Below are 17,110 nucleotides of genomic sequence, written 5' to 3'. Positions count from 1 at the left end.
TTTCCTACTCAGGAACAACAAGGGGTTGCTAAGTCAGTCTTTCTCCTGTGACAAAGGTATGAACCAGGGCCCCTTGTGCTGGAGTTGCAGTTGGTTACTCATGGCAGAAAGTCCTGTTTAGGACCTGTCTGATGTTTACTTCTGGAGCTCACCACCAAGACCACTGATGGTAGCTTGCCCATTTCATTGCTAAGCCAGCCAGGCCAGTTTAATGTGATATATGCTGTTAGTGCTGTCTTTTCTCTTAAGAAACCAGCAGCATGTGAAGTATGAATTTGTTCCTCCAGTTGTGTTGAAAGATCTTTAAACTACAGTAGAGGTTCCAGCAGTTTACTGGAGTCTGTAAAGTAGCATAGCTATTTCTATTATAGATTAATGTGTCTTTGATGAGGGAGGATTCCATCTGTAAATTTACCACAGCTTATTCAAGATAAAGCAGGATTTTTTTTTTATTTTTTTTTTTAATGCATCAGGTCAAAAGCTAGGCAAATTTTATTTTGGTGAAAGTTGGAAAAGAACTGTCACCTTCCTCATCTTGTTTTGCATTATTATGCCTATACAAATAATAATTTGATTGATTACTAACACATTATTTCTGACCTCCACAGTAACTACAAAAATGCCCCTCAGAAAAAAAAAATGTATACTACATCAGACACTAACATTTGAAACACATGAAAATATAAGTGTATCTACTTTCTACTGCAGCTTTTCAGGCTTAAAAAAAAAAAAAAAAAAAAAGAACTATTTGATTCACTAATGGAGAAATTTTTAAGTATGCTGCAAAGAAAGGCAAAGTTCATAAATAATTTGACTTAGCAAAGCCGAAATAATAGTTGACACATCATATACGTAATTAAAATGTTATACCAGGCAAAACACATCAGCAAAATTCAGGAAAAATATTAGGCTATGTACCTGTTTCATGTATATTACCTCATATTTTCTAGGACCAACAAGCATGCTCCCACCACTGCCCTCTCCATCTTTCTTCTCCCTATTTCCCTTCCTTCCTCCACCTACTCCCACCTCACTTTTCTCCTGACATATGTAGTAACTCCCTCGATCAATTTTCACTTTACATTTGTTAACAAGCACTTAATAGCTCTCTCTGAAAAGGTGAAGAAACAAAATCATTCACTGTACTGCTGGATAGGAGAATTGCAGGTAGTTTAAGAGAATAAACCTAAAAAATCAAGTCACGGTACCTGTCATAATTAGAGGCAATATTGACTGACTGCTATTTGGCTTGCTAAGCAGAAGGTAGGGGCCATCTTGCCTGTTGCAGGTACACCAGGTTGCTGCACACCAGCTGTAACAATCCCTAAGAAAGTAAATAATTGTGTCTGTAAGGTTATTTCAGAACTTTAAATGCTAAGATTTAAAATCTCTCATGTGAGCGCAGATGGAGACAATGCTGTCACTGCAAAGGTTGCCATTAGAAACAGATTGAGCCCGATAATCAGACTGGACTACTAATGGCTACAAGTACACTTTGCCTAACCAGTACTGGCAGGATGCTTTCCTTACAGTGATAAATGTACAAGCTGTGATTTGCATTTCATTTCCAACCTTGGCAGGCTAAAATAATCTGTTAATGAATGAAGACATCTTTAAGCATGCAGCTGTATGCCAACAGCAGTTGGTAATCCTCCATATCCATCTTATTTCATTCCATTTACAATTCCACTTATAATCAAGCAACGAATAAACTACTGATGCTTGGCCAGCAATACTGACATGACCTTAGAAAGTGTTTGAAACCTGCAAAAAAGCAAAATACGCTTGTCACTGGTATTGCTTACATTTTCACTTCAACATGCAGACAAGCGGTGCATTTGAAAGTCATTCTGAAAATAAACTGCAGCAAACTCAATAAAAAACTTTTATTTTTAAACATATCACACACACACACACACACAAAAAGCTGTTAGGAAATGGCTATTAAAAGTAACATTCAGTATGAAATGTTTCTGCAGCTCATTTGTTTGATATAGCATATAATTAAATCAGTAACAGAGTACATAAAAAACAATAACAATTTCAGTAAATCCCAGAGATTTACTTTATCATGATATTGCCATTAAAAAGACAATTCTACAGAAAGCTGGAAAACTTTGGCTGTATAATTCTCAGTAACAAAGGTAAAACTGTTTCTTATTTAGTGCAAATCAGAGCAAATAAAAGGTATAGTAAATTTCAGTACTCAGTCACCCTCTGCATAATATACCTTCTCTTTTGCTTAGGTCTACGTAGTTACTATGGGCAACAATAAAATAATTTTCCCATTCCTTCTTTTGCCTTGAAGGAACTGAGCTGCTGCCAGAAATTAAGAAGTCATCTGTTTTGTGACTAGAGGAAATAATTTAGTAATAATTATTGCTGCTTCTCACCTTCCAGCATAATTCAATTTCAATAACTTTGTTAGAATTTCTTTATTATTTATCCTCTTTTATAATTCAGTCAATTCAATAATGAACAGTAAAGAATTATTGATTCTTTTTTTTCCCTAACTCTTTATGATCTCCTTTGAGATTTCTACAACACTACATTGACCAAAGAATTATTTTAAGTGATAGTGCAAAGTTCACCTTATATTCACACTGTAGTATTTAGTTTAACTGAATTACTTGGAGTAGCTAAACAACTATGGTTAAAAAAAGCTTATAAAACATGAAGAGAATGCTTTCAACACATATCTGACAATTTGCAATGAGAAAATTTCCTTACCTCTTCAAACTTCAGCGAAATAGCAGCCTTATGGCAAATGAACACTTAGTACTAAAAAGTCAATATTTCAGTTAAATTGTGTACTTGCATTTAAAATTTGTTTGGAAGTAGATTTTTACCTTTGTTATAAAAGCACAATGTAAGCTAAGAACTTTTAAAAACACTTTTTACCATATCAGACCACTTAGAGGTCATATAAGTCACATATATCCTGCAAATTTGAAATTCGAAAATACAGTTTGGTATTTATTGTGTTATAATACTGTATTTATCATCTTCAAGATGAGCAGTGTGTAAGTCGGTATGATTAAGTGTTTACTTAGGCTGTCAGATAAAATAATTAAGCCCACAATGAAACAAAGTCTACCAAATTGCTTATTAAATTACTTGATGTAGCTCTGACTAATTTTTATTGCAGTTCTTGTAAATAACAATATTTTAATTGTAATAAATTTTAATTATTGGCAGGTAACTAATTACTACTTACTAGCAAAAAGATATATAAAAGTCTATATTACAAAATTGTTTTAGCTTTCATGGGGTAATCACACAAAGATTTAATTGTCCTTGATTTCCTAGGCTGCTATATATATATATATTTATATATTAATATCATGCCCATCTCTTAATGCTTTTTTCACATACCTTGCTGTGGTGGAGGGTGGTATTTGGACATGAAGTGTGGAGCAAGAGCAGCAGGGGAGATTGCTCCCCAGCGCTGATGTGGAGGTGTGCAGATCAGATCAGTGTTGTCTGGGGCACTGTGCATGGTCTGAGCATTCGTTAGGTCCCACTCTGACCACAGCTGCTTGTTTCCTGGCTGCCAGAGGCAGAAGAAAGATGCTAATGCAGGCTCCAGCACTTCACTGTTTGGTAATTTCACTTTGCTGCTCCATTTCCCTCCTCCACCCACCAAGCTACTCTGTTCCCAGCCAGTCGCAGCAGCTGTAAAAGTAACAAGACCTCTGAAGTGTTATCCCCACAGCGCTTCAACAGACCTCATTACCGTCACACTTTGATGCATCATTGGAAGCATCTGGAGGTAGCGGAGATATGAAAAAGCCTTGGGCATGAAGGCAACAGGTAGGAGGGTGATATAAACGCTGCAAGCCACTTGATGAAAATTTGCAGAAGCAGGGGTAACTAAGCTAAAAATAAAAATTATGGATAAACCAGAAATACAATTTATCCAAATACAAACAGAACTATTTTTAAAGGTTACAGTCAGTTGACAAGAGCTGTTATACCCTATACGTCTCTTTTGTTCATGAGATTCAACAAATCTTCACATATTTCTTACCTGTTAGCCTGTTTTTTCCCTTCAGTCTCACAGCAAGTATTAGTATTTTTCCCAACTTCTTTCTCTTCCCAATTTTCTGTTAGATAAAATATGATACCCAAAATCAGTAAAAATATGATACCCCAAATCAGTAAAAATATGACTAGCTTTATTTAACCCATGCTTTCTCACTTGCCAGCAAATCTGTAACTTTTCTAAAAACTTATTTTAATTTTTTCCATAGATGGATAGAGATTCTTATGGATGAATCTACTTTATCCACTAGATAACTAACAAAATTTGGATCTTCTCCACCTGTTTAGGATAAGATTTCTGATCAGTTCTCATAATGGAGAAATTTGCCATAACTGGAAGTTTAGGCTTGATAAAGCTGTGTTTTTGTATCTGAGCAGAGAATCAGGTTCACTGGAAAAGTAAGGAGCTATCATGGCACTGCTCCCAATTATAGTCAATGCCATTAGCTGTTGATTTATTCAGAACTGGTTTTTTGGGAAAAAAAAAAGTTTTTTTGTTTTTGTTTTCTCTCTCATTATGTCCAGATACTTTCCAGTTTCTCTAAGCCAGGTGTGAGATGTAATAAAACCATTGATTCATTATGCTGTTGAGAAGATGTTGCATTCTGTTGCATTCAATGACCCTTAAAGTTTTGATCCAGATTCCTGGAGTTACTGAGGAGATATTAATGGAGAGAGAAGAGGAGACAGAGGGAAGGAGGGAAGGGGGAGAGACAGACAGACAGAGGTCACTAGGATGTAGAAAACAATTAATTGCAACCAATAGGAATAAAAGCAACAATGAAAAGCTTGGCAAAATATATGTTTAAGTGGGGTTTATTCAAAGGAAATGTATATACCGCTTTAAATTTTTGATGCATAGCTCTGACAGTAACTGTATAAATATATATTTTGTCCTATGAAAGAGAAAGTTTGGAATTTGTTACTATAAAGCTTCTGCAACTTACTGATAAAATGCTGTCCATCAAAAGGCTTGATGACGCAGACATATCATCTCACTGGTGAGCTATTAACAACACAGATTGATTAGAGGAAAAGTATGGGAAGATAGCTTATCTTCATTTTGTAGAATTATATATGACTGCAAAAGTGAAAGGAGTTTGAAAAAGACTTTTGCCTTACCTTGAAACAATCTTAAAATGGATCACTCAGTCAGTTTGTTTGTTTAATATCTATGAACCTGCTATGCTGACCTCAGTCTCTTTGAACCTTTCTTCCTGTAACAAAAGGAAGAGATTAATTAAATTTATTTAACGCAATTTTTAAGGGTTTCGGTAAGATGAGGTATGTGTTTATAGTGCTCATACCTCGTGAAAAGGATGAGTTCCCTTTTAGTCTTCTCTTAATTTGTTCTCTTTTCTTCATATAATAATAGGTAATAGATCAAGAAGACTGTTAGCCGATGGCAATTCTGTGAAAGCATCTGAACTTCTCCTTTCTGGAGGGGGAAGAACATGCACAACTATTCCTGTCACAGGCACAGCCTCGAAGAAGATAGCAAATGCCAGAGACAGCACTTGTCCCGACTTCATTCAAATTTAAAAAATAAATAAATAAATGTTTGAAGACTACCTCATTATTCTAGTGTCATATTACATATTCGGGCCCAAGCCTTACTTTCACCTTCTGGGATGAGTTACTGTAGTGCACTCCACTGTAAATGAATACCTAGTGGGGTGTTGGACAGAAATATTGCTGTCTGCATGCCATGTATTAAAATTTTGGATGTATAAAACTGGTGTTAATATCTATCTACATTGTGTTAGACATGAGGAAAGCTAAATCTTTTGTACCATTAAGCAGATAAAGACTGAAGTGAATTACTCTAGGAGGCTGCAGAACTCTTCTATCTTGAGCCATTTTAAAGAACAGATTAAACAAACGTCTGTCCACACAGACACAAATGTGGCTGATCCTATTTTTTGGCAGAATAGTAGAGTAGATGACTTCCCAAGAGTTATCCCAATTTTTATTTTTTTTATTTTATTTTTTACTCCAAAGTGCTGTTTTTGTGGCTTTTGTCCAACAAGTGTAACATCAATACATGGCTTTGCACATTTCTGACCTTTTGGGCAGAAAGCACATTATGAAGTCAACATTTGTCAATAAATATTTTTTTCTGTTAAGACAATTCTTCCCCTATCATGAGTAATAACATCTTCTATGTTGCTTTTGAAATACATAGTGAGCCATAAAACTCCAACTAATATATCAGTTCAGAATGAGCTTCTCACATTGAATTGTCTTGGATTTCCTTTCTGAAAACTTACTAGCATTTTTGATGTATGCTGTACATGAACATCACAAAATCAAATTTGGCAGGTTTTATGTATACTTACCTAAGTGAAATCAGCCACATCCTCATGATTTTCCCTTCTCCCCCATATATTTTCTACTATGTCTTTGTAATACAAATATAGTATAAATGCCCTTTAAAATGCAAATGACTTAGGAAAAAAAAAGCACTGTCATGGCTCAAGTTGAGGTCAGAAGGCAACAAACTGCAGACTGTATATGTTATTTACAAGGTAAAGTACTTTTAGCGAGAACCAGAGAATTCTCAGTTATCATAAAGAAAGCATCCAGCATCTATTTAAAATATATTTATATCATTAACTACTGCAGTAATTTGGAGCAGCTAGGATATTTTCTTAGATATGTCTTCCATTCTGAGATCCTACCGTAAATAGCATGGGATTGCAAAAGGTATTTGCTGACTGAATAACATAAACATGAAAACATTAAAAAAAAAACCAACTAATGTCCAAGTATTTAACAACAACAGCAGCAACAAAAAAGTGATGGAACACCCAAACTACCTATCAATATCGGATGATTTTTAGAAGTAGATGTTAATATCTAGGTTAGAAGAAAGTTTTTGAGAAACTTTGTGATTACTATTTTCTATAAAACTTGGGTGGTTAAGCATTCCAGAAACAGATACATTTTTTTAAATTATTATTATTTTATCTCAGGTGCTAAGCCATTTAGAGTAAAAATACACATATTTCACAAAAATAAAAAAAAATCTAATATTGAAGAAAAACCTGATGCCAAGACCAATCTTTGGGTTCTCACAATGATCATATCCACTTGAGTGCACTTTTGTGAGAGAATTCATTCTCTCCCTAAATCTCCCTTTTGAAAGTATCTATTAGGATAGGATACTGTTGACAAAGCCAGGCACATAGGGAACACTCCCTTTGGTGTACTTGTATCTGAAGATGTTTTCTCCAGTAAGGGTTCACACACGTTTAAAACTTAGCCAAAACAACTGTTTTCTGGCATGTAGCTACCTAGTCAAGTCTGCATCCTTGCTTTGGCTAGGAGTCTTTTTGTTCGTTGTAGGAGGAGAATTAAATCTCCAGTGTTAGGATTAACAAAAATTCAGTGTACATGCCTAAGAGTAGACATTTTGACGGTGTAAAATTGTGCCTCAGATAGAGATCCTGATAGAGAGATTCCTTTCTCTAGTAAGGGTTCACAAGCCAACTGTCTATTGCAGCAAAAAATAAGGTGGCTAACCTGGACTACTTTTACTCATACACAGGGTGACCCACTTAGAATCAGGCATCTTTTTAGTTAATTTAGTTCCAAGTATGTGCCCTGAGCCAGAGACCTGGGTTCACTCTTCTTTGCTTGAGAAGATCTGAATTCTTACCTTCCAGGAGAATATCCCATAAGATATTCATGAGGGAGGAAAATATTTTCCTTCTTCCATTTCAGCCTGAAAGCTGTTCCACTTTGTAATAACTAATTAAATATTCAGTGCACCAAAAAAAGACTAAACTCGAGAGCAATTCCTTAGCCAAGGGCTATGGGTACCCCTCTTAAGATGAAGAGCTACGATTCCAGTTCTTGCTCCACTGAAAACCTTGACACAGTCATCAGGGAAACAAGAAGTAAATTATTTGCTCTCAAGAGAGTGAACTACTCTACACAAAGAGAACAAAATAGGACACATCCTACTTTCCTAGGTAGTAGAGTAGTTTTAGAGATATGCATGAAATGAGTTGAATCTCTTCACCCAAAGCCACAAATTGACAGTGGGACTCTGGAAAGTGTTCAGAATAACCACACAGTAGTGTTATCACTGGCCATGCTTTATATCAAAGCAAACCTACTCAATGTACTCTAAGAATAAAATATTGAGACATACAAGTGGGAGAAGCTGTAGTTCTTACCCAGTGTTCAGCATTGTGAAAAGTGCAGCATCTTTGCCTAAATGCAGCTGTGATTTATGTGAATATTTATCCATTTACCTAGGAAAAAAGAACAGGCTTACAGTGTAAACATGGTTACATTGTTACAGGAAATGAATTATTTTACTATTTAAATATATTATTTATGTGATTGGGGGTTCCTAACCTTCTATTGTTTGCTTAGAGCAAATTAACATCAAATGTTTAATTCTTTTATTCTATAGCTTTAATAACTCAGTGATAATAATTAACTTAGAAATATGCTTATCCTTATAAGCCTAAAAGGATAAACTGATTCATTAATTGGTTAACTATAGTAATGATTAATAATAAATAATGCAATCATATTTCTTTTATACGGATAGCATATCTGTCTCTTTTAGCAATTTATAACAGACCTCTGGGTTACTTGTTCCAATTAGTGTGTTGAGACACTCTTATCAACCTTGTACTAAATAAAGACAAATTCTATTATAAGGCAATATATGTTTTATATGCCATATATCACAAGAAACTTTTACAACAGCAGAGTACTGATAAAAGATTATTCTCTCTTGTAATCACTAGCAGTATTTTGAAATCTAATCAGCTAGTAGAACCACAGAATTTTGAAACATTGTAGACATTTGTACCCAGAAGCTATTCTAAATTCTTCCTTGCTCCTTTTATTATCATTGTATTTTTAAACTATAAGAGCTTAACAAATCATGGATAATGGGAAAACCATACCATACTACACATGTAGTACAGAACTTTTTTTGTTATGATCTGTGGCCAAATCTTAAAAGGCAGAAATATATTTCTGACACCTGATGATCATGAAAGGAACCCAGAGTTCTCTGAGAACGCAGGGGTCCTACTAAAGAAACACCTTTCTTCTGGTATGATTTGGCATCAAGAAACTGACTGCATGGTCCATGTGTATCTTCATATTGGAATATTTCAACAGGATGGCCAAGGTGTTTGGCATGTGTGTATTACTGCAGCTGCCCTCTGTGAAATGAAGGAGCCATAAGAAGGAAGAGGAGAGAGAGAGAAAAGTAGAGGGAGAAAGAAAAGAGAACCCCATATTTAAGAGTTAGATTTTAGCTAAAATGCTGAAAATACCACGGAAATTTCTGTAGGAGGAAATCACTCCTGCAGGAAATCACTCCTGCAAGAGATAACTGAGAATAACAGATTGGTCTTGATTCTTCCAAGTTCCCTTTTACTCTTGTTAATGATTTGAGGGCTTTGTCTGTATGGCAGAGAAAATATAGCATTTAATGATTATGTGGCTGGAGTTTGAGTTACTGACTACCAGACAACTGGATTTTTTTCAGGCTTGAACAAAAAACATTTAAGAGCCTTTCCAAGAGAAGAAGGGAATGACTAGCAGCTATAGCAGCTACTCTACAGCTGTAGCAAAAGAAGTGTTTTCAAAGTATTCTCATTCTCACCTTTGGTAGACGATTCAGTTTTGCCAAGTTGTTCTATAACAGTGTTTTGCTTTTACTCGTGATCTTTTCTTTTCTTTATAGACGTTGCTTGTCAGTGGGAAAATATTGACCAGTGCTCCACTGGAACAAGTTTCTCGGACCTGGGGAAGAGAGGGTAGTTTAAATTTTGTATTCTTCCCTATAGACTTAAGCAAAATTATCGTAGAAGGAACCTTACAACTTCAACTTTTAGACATCATCATCTTTAACCTTAGTTTCCATAAACGATGCTAAATTCACATCCTTAGTTCTGTGTAAATATAATGCCGAAGGGTAGTCTCTAAATCTTTTCCTTTCTGATTACAATAATAGAAAATAATTTTAGATTTCAACCGAATATTAGTTTCATGAGTTTTTATTATTATTATTAAACAATTTATTGTTCACCATTAATGATATGTGATACATGACAACCAATTTAATGTGGCTTGATCATTTAAGTCTTGTTTGTGGAAATGCTGAACATAGTCCCAATTCAATAAAACTCTTAACCATGAAAATAGAAACATTTAAATAAGCAAGAAAATTACTTATGAAGTTAAGCACTTCAAAAGCTACATAAAGCCCAAAACCATGATAAAACAAACAACACTAAAAACTAGTTATTTTTTTTAATAGAAACCATACTGAAAATGATATTTTTAACTGAAACGAATGCTCAGGAATAGCAGGGGTTAAACTCTACTGATTGCTTTTATTATCTTCTTTCTGGTGTTGCCATGTCTCATTCTTTGTTTCTCTAGAAACCTGTTACCTGGAAGTAGCAATGATGAAGCCAATTCCAGATCAGTACAAGATCTAAAGTATCCACAGATCTTGTGGATACTTAAGGAAGACAGAGGGCTTCTGGTTATAAGTATGCTCACTGATTTCTCTTTAAATGATGTAAACTTATTTAATTGAAAATGTTTTAAATACAAAAATGTTATTTTGCCCCCCACCCCATTTGTCATAGGGTTGACTAATGAGTTATGTGTAGAGTTTACTTGATTAAAAAATCAACCTTAAAAGAAAAATAAGTTGTTCCTAAACAAGAACAGTAGCTAATTAAATATACATAATCTCATTCTTTCATTTTCTTTGGCAAAGCTTTGCAAGACTTAGCATTACTTTAATCAGTATATTCAAAATGAAGCAATAAAAATTGAAATTAGGTTTGAAAAATGGAAATTAGGCAAACACTCGCAAAGAATTCTGTTCTTTTGTCAGAATGCCAAAGCAGAATTACGAATCAACTTTATGAAATTTATTAGAGAATTAGTACAGTTACATGAAAGAGAAAATATGAAATTTTGCTGTTTTAATTATATGCCCAATTTTCACAGTATCACAGATTTCTAGGTTGGAAGAGACCTCAAGATCATCGAGTCCAACCTCCGACCTAACACTAAGTACTCCACTAAACCATATCGCTAAGCTCTACATCTAAACGTCTTTTAAAGACCTCCAGGGATGGTGACTCCACCACCTCCCTGGGCAGCCCGTTCCAATGCTTAATAACCCTTTCGGTAAAGAAGTACTTCCTAACATCCAACCTAAAACTCCCCTGTCGCAACTTTCGCCCATTCCCCCTCGTCCTGTCACCAGGCACGTAGGAGAACAGACCAACCCCCACCTCTCTACAGCCTCCTTTAAGGTAACTGTAGAGAGCGATAAGGTCGCCCCTGAGCCTCCTCTTCTCCAGGCTGAACAAGCCCAGATCCCTCAGCCGCTCCTCGTAAGACTTGTTCTCCAGACCCCTCACCAGCTTGGTCGCCCTTCTCTGGACTCGCTCGAGCACGTCCATGTCCTTCCTGTAGCGAGGGGCCCAAAACTGAACACAGTACTCGAGGTGCGGCCTCACCAGAGCCGAGTACAGGGGCACAATCACTTCCCTAGACCTGCTGGCCACACTGCTTCTTATGCAGGCCAGGATGCCGTTGGCCTTCTTGGCCACCTGGGCACACTGCTGGCTCATATTCAGCCGACTATCAACCAATACTCCCAGGTCCCTCTCGGCCAGGCAGCTTTCCAGCCACTCATCTCCCAGCCTGTAGCTCTGCTTGGGGTTGTTGCGCCCCAGGTGCAGGACCCGGCACTTGGCCTTGTTGAACTTCATACAGTTGACCTCAGCCCATCGCTCCAGCCTATCCAGATCCTCCTGCAGAGCCTTCCTGCCCTCGAGCAGATCGACACACGCACTTAGCTTGGTGTCATCTGCAAACTTACTGAGGGTGCACTGGACGCCCTCATCCAGATCATCGATAAAGATATTAAAGAGGACCGGCCCCAGTACCGAGCCCTGGGGGACACCACTAGTGACCGGCCTCCAACCAGATTTGACTCCATTCACCACAACTCTCTGGGCCCGGCCATCCAGCCAGTTTCTAACCCAGCGAAGCGTACGCCAGTCCAAGCCCCGAGCAGCCAGTTTCTTGAGGAGAATGTTGTGGGGAACGGTGTCAAAAGCCTTACTGAGGTCAAGGTAAACCACATCCACAGCCTTTCCCTCATCCACCAAGCGCGTCACTTGGTCGTAGAAGGAGATCAGGTTCGTCAAGCAGGACCTGCCTTTCATAAACCCATGCTGACTGGGCCTGATCGCCTGCTTGCCCTGCAAGTGCCGCGTGATGACCCTCAAGATAATCTGCTCCATGAGCTTTCCTGGCACTGAGGTCAAACTGACAGGCCTATAGTTCCCCGGATCTGCCCTGCGGCCCTTCTTATAGATGGGCGTCACATTGGCTAGCCGCCAGTCAACTGGGACCTCCCCCGATAGCCAGGACTGCCGATAAATGATGGAAAGTGCCTCGGCCAGCTCCTCCGCCAGTTCTTTCAGTACCCTCGGGTGCATCCCATCCGGCCCCATCGACTTGCGCACATCCAAGCTCCGTAGCAGGTCGCCAACCATTTCCTCATGGATAGCGAAGGCCACATCCTGCTCCCCATCCCCTTCCACCAGCTCAAGGCACTGGGTATCCAGAGAACAACCGGTATTGCCGCTAAAGACTGAGGCAAAGGCGGCATTAAGCACCTCAGCCTTTTCCTCATCCTTAGTAACTAGGTTTCCCCTCGCATCCAGTAAAGGATGGAGATTCTCCTTAGTCCTCCGTTTCGCGTTGATATATTTGTAAAAGGATTTTTTGTTGTCTTTAACGGCAGTAGCCAGGTTGAGCTCCAGATGAGCTTTGGCCTTTCTAATTTTCTCCCTGCACAGCCTCGCTACATCCTTGTAGTCCTCCTCAGTGGCCCGCCCTTTTCTCCAAAGATTATAAACCCTCTTTTTTCTGCTAAGCACAAGCCGCAACTCTCTGTTGAGCCAGGCCGGTCTTCTTCCACACCGGCTCGTCTTTGGACACGTGGGGACGGACCGCTCCTGTGCCATCACGATTTCCTTCTTGAGGAGCGCCCAGCCTTCCTGGACTCCTCTGCCCTTCAGAACCGCCTCCCAAGGGACTCGGCCAACCAGCGTCCTGAGCAGCTCAAAGTCAGCCCTCCAGAAGTCCAATACAGCAGTTTTACTGGTCCCCTTCCTGGCCTCACCAAGAATAGAGAACTCTACCATTTCGTGGTCACTCTGCCCAAGACAGTTTCCGACCACCACATCTCCCACCAGTCCTTCTCTGTTTGTGAAGAGAAGGTCTAGCGGGGCACCACCCCTGGTAGGTTCACTGACCAGCTGCGTCAGGAAGCTATCTCCCACGCTCTCCAGAAACCTCCTAGACTGCTTTCTCTGTGCCGTGTTGTGTTTCCAGGATATGTCCGGGAAGTTGAAGTCCCCCACGAGGACAAGTGCCGACGATTTTGCAACTTCTGTCAGTTGCCTATAAAACTCCTCATCCGTCTCCTCATCCTGGTTCGGCGGTCTATAACAGACCCCGACCAGGATGCTAGCCTTGCCGGCCTTCCCTCGGATCCTAACCCACAGGGTTTCAACCTTATCATTCCCAGCCTGGAGTTCCACAACATCAAAAGATTCTCTGATGTAGAGAGCCACGCCACCACCCCCTCTGTGCTGCCTGTCCCTCCTGAAGAGCCGATAGCCAGGCATTGCAGCACTCCAGTCGTGGGAGCGGTCCCACCACGTCTCCGTGATGGCAACCAAGTCGTAGCCTGCCTGCTGCACGATGGCTTCCAGCTCCTCCTGTTTGTTACCCATGCTGCGTGCATTAGTGTAGATGCACTTCAGCTGGGCCATCGCCTTCTTCCCCGGCCTAGTCATTGTTTCCCCCGGCACAGCTCCAACAAGCCTTGTTTGAGCCCCGTCCCCCTTCTTACCTAGTTTAAAGCGCTCTCTATGAGCCCCGCCAGCTCCTGGCCTAGGATCCGTTTTCCCCTTGGAGATAGGGACCCGTCTGGGGCCATCAGGCCGGGTGCCGAGTAAAGCTCCCCATGGTGAAAAAACCCAAAATTTCTGTGCTGGCACCAGCCTCTGAGCCACCTATTAACCACGCGAGCTTTCCATGTCCTCTCTGTGCCTCTCCCTTCCCCCGTAGGGATGGACGAAAACACCACCTGCACTCCCGCTCCCTCCACCAATCGTCCCAGCCCCCTATAGTCCTGTTTGATAGCCTTAAGGCTTCTCTTTTCAACATCGTCGCTGCCAGCCTGGACTATCAAAAGCGGGTAATAGTCAGAGGGGCGAACCAGGTTTGGAAGCTTCCTGGTAATGTCTCTGACCCTGGCCCCAGGGAGGCAGCAGATTTCCCTATGTGTGGGGTCGGGCCGAAAAATAGGGCCCTCCGTTCCCCTGAGGAGGGAGTCGCCCACAACAATCACCCTTCTTTCTTTCTTGGTGGAGGCAGTCCTGAGGCGTGGAGTCAACTTCCTCACCTCAGGCATCCTCCTGGGTAGGCTTCCTACCTCATCCTCACCCAATTTGTGCTCACCCATTTTGTGCTATTACAGTAGTTTTTCTTGATTAAAATGTTTAATGGGAACACTACATATAAATATCTGGCATATCGACAGTTTGAAGAGTTGAATGAGCCACCTATTTAGGCCACTAAAGAGCACTCTCATCTTAATCCTGAACACTTTGTTCTTTCTAATGGAAATGCATGTGAAACAGCTGCCTCTAAAAATACCATTGCAGGTGATTTCATCACACACTGAATTACACAGCAAACTCTTACATAGTAAGTAGCATTCATTTGGGATGTGAAAGCAACATTACAAGAATTTGTGTAAAAATCCATTATTTTTGTGGAGCTATTTGCTCAACCATATTTTAATCTATTGATAGTAGTAGGGTTTTGCATGTATTTTTTCTTTTTCCGTTTCATTTCATTGCAATATTTCTCTTAGATCTTGACACCTTAGATTTTCATAACTGAGCAAATTAGCAATATTACATGGCAGAGATGTAGTTTAAATACACACATTTTGTTGTTTAGTTATAAAACTAAAATTTTAAACATCTAAATCTTATGAAGAGTGAATGCCAAATATCCCCGTTGGGCTTTGATATAAGTAAAACTTTGCCTTGGTTCCTCAGAAAAAAAAATATATTTTTTCTCGAAATCCACATTATTTGTTTGCTGTTAAGCAGAAGTTTGCATGCTGCTCAGCAACTGTTCTCCGTAGCTTAAGTGCATTTACGAAGCCTTTGGATGCATTCTCTGACAACGTTCGCTTTAGGTATGGCTCCTGCCCGAGAGAATTGTCCCATGCCTGATGCCAAAACACTGCAGCTGGAACCAGTGTTTTCCTTATTAAACATGGTGCTATACAGCCATGTAGCTATAAGCTAATAAGGCCCTATTTCAGGTATCAGAAGATATGAACAAGAGCAATGGAACAACAAAAGAGCATTCTGAGGTCTATTGAGCAAAGGCTGGCTAAATGGCCACTCACTTTGCTAATATCGCAACATAATGAAATAAAGAGAGGAACATTCCCACTTGCCATAGGGAATTTGTGGACTGGGAAGGAAGTAGATTCCAGGAGAAAGAAGGAAGGAGGGAGGGAGGGCCACAGTTTATTTTGATTGAAGTGTTATATTTCACTAAAAAGATCGCCCCCCCCCCCCTTTTTTTATTTGTTCCCTTCAAAAGCAAAGCTAAAACAGCCTGTATACCCTGCAGAATGCAGATGCTATGAAGGTCTATAAAAATTCACATACAATTGCTGCGTGATTACGTGTAACATCATTAAGAAATGGATAGACAAGGGAACTGACTTCAGCCTAAATCCAGAAATCTCAACTAACCAGAGATGCATCGGAGTGTCACTTCATATCTACTCCTCATATATTTAAATCACAGATAAACAGCATTTGTAATAATAATAACAACAACAACAGCAATAATAATAATGTCCTGGATTTGGTTCCCCTATGAGGAACACAGTTGTGAAGGATCAGCAGTAGATTTAAACCTCCTGCTTGGATGTTACTTGTGGTACAGTGATGAAGACTGCAAAGGAGAGGAAAGCATTCAGAGAGAACTACAAGACACTCCTTGTTGTGGCGTACATCACAATGTTTTGCCAGACTGAAAGATCACACCTACTTCCAGGACCAAATCCAACACAGAAGCCTTCTCCAGAGAGATGTACCCTTCTGTGATCCCCTGTTGAGCTACAAGAATAGTCAAACTCCTGACCCAAAGTAAATTTGGATGGTGTGTATGTATTGTATATGCTCTCACTATAGTTTTTACCTAGTTTATTAATTCTACATGTGTAAAGCCCAAATGGTTTTTGTCGATTACGCTGACATGCAGAGGCCCATCTATTCTGTTCCCTTTTGCTCTTCTGAAGTTTATACCATTATCACTTTTCCCCACATTATCCTTGTTTCAGATAATTTTCTAACCAGTAGATTGCATCTTTTCTCTTCCTGGATCCACTTCAACCCTCTCTCTTTATCTTATGGGTATTTTCAACATTTCCCCACTAACTATCCACTCCGTAGTAGAAATATGCTGTTCCTGCTCTTTTGCAGATGTTAAGGATGGCTGGACTAAGCAATGATTCCTGCAGCTCTCTGCTAGCTACAGTACTTTTTGATCATTATCCTTTACTTGTCATTGCCTAATGGCAGAGTCCTCATCCAATATAATTTTTGAATTGTGTTTTCACTTAAGAAATGCTGCATCAAATAGCTTATCAAAGACTGTGTGCATTATATGCATCTCATGTTCTTCAGCAACTAATGTTTAATTCTGTTTGAAAAGTGAAGCACCAGCCACACATGCACACACACAAGGACTCTTATTTATTCTACCTATACTATGACCCAGATGGGGTTTGGCTGTGCTGGAATCAAGTAGTTGGGGCAGGTCACTAATGCTGTAACGTGGAACTGCAGTAAAGCAGAACAGAGATGAAGAGAGATGATGTACCCCTCCCCTCTACCCAAAAAAAAAAGGATACTTTAGGCCTACTCTGGTGTTTTGACCCAAA

At 39.5% G+C, this 17,110-nt stretch overlaps 2 long non-coding RNA genes across 2 annotated transcripts in view; one reads left to right on the top strand and one right to left on the bottom strand.

Moving 5' to 3' along the window:
* Positions 1–17,110, top strand: part of LOC310898181 — a 104,709-nt gene that overhangs the window by 5,201 nt on the left and 82,398 nt on the right. Inside the window, exons 2-3 of the long non-coding RNA XR_014583061.1 lie at positions 9,767–9,839; positions 10,468–10,580. This is a non-coding gene — a long non-coding RNA (uncharacterized lncRNA). The remainder of the gene's footprint in view (positions 1–9,766; positions 9,840–10,467; positions 10,581–17,110) is intronic.
* Positions 1–17,110, bottom strand: part of LOC310898180 — a 33,878-nt gene that overhangs the window by 12,338 nt on the left and 4,430 nt on the right. Inside the window, exons 3-7 of the long non-coding RNA XR_014583060.1 lie at positions 9,686–9,825; positions 8,229–8,306; positions 5,352–5,482; positions 4,031–5,261; positions 3,376–3,878 (exon numbers count right to left, since the gene is read on the bottom strand). This is a non-coding gene — a long non-coding RNA (uncharacterized lncRNA). The remainder of the gene's footprint in view (positions 1–3,375; positions 3,879–4,030; positions 5,262–5,351; positions 5,483–8,228; positions 8,307–9,685; positions 9,826–17,110) is intronic.

The sequence above is a fragment of the Anser anser genome (genome assembly GCF_964211835.1).
Source record: "Anser anser genome assembly, chromosome: 4".
Taxonomy (NCBI): domain Eukaryota; kingdom Metazoa; phylum Chordata; class Aves; order Anseriformes; family Anatidae; genus Anser; species Anser anser.
Note: the sequence above shows the minus strand (reverse complement) of the source record. Positions and strands in the feature narration are given on the sequence as shown.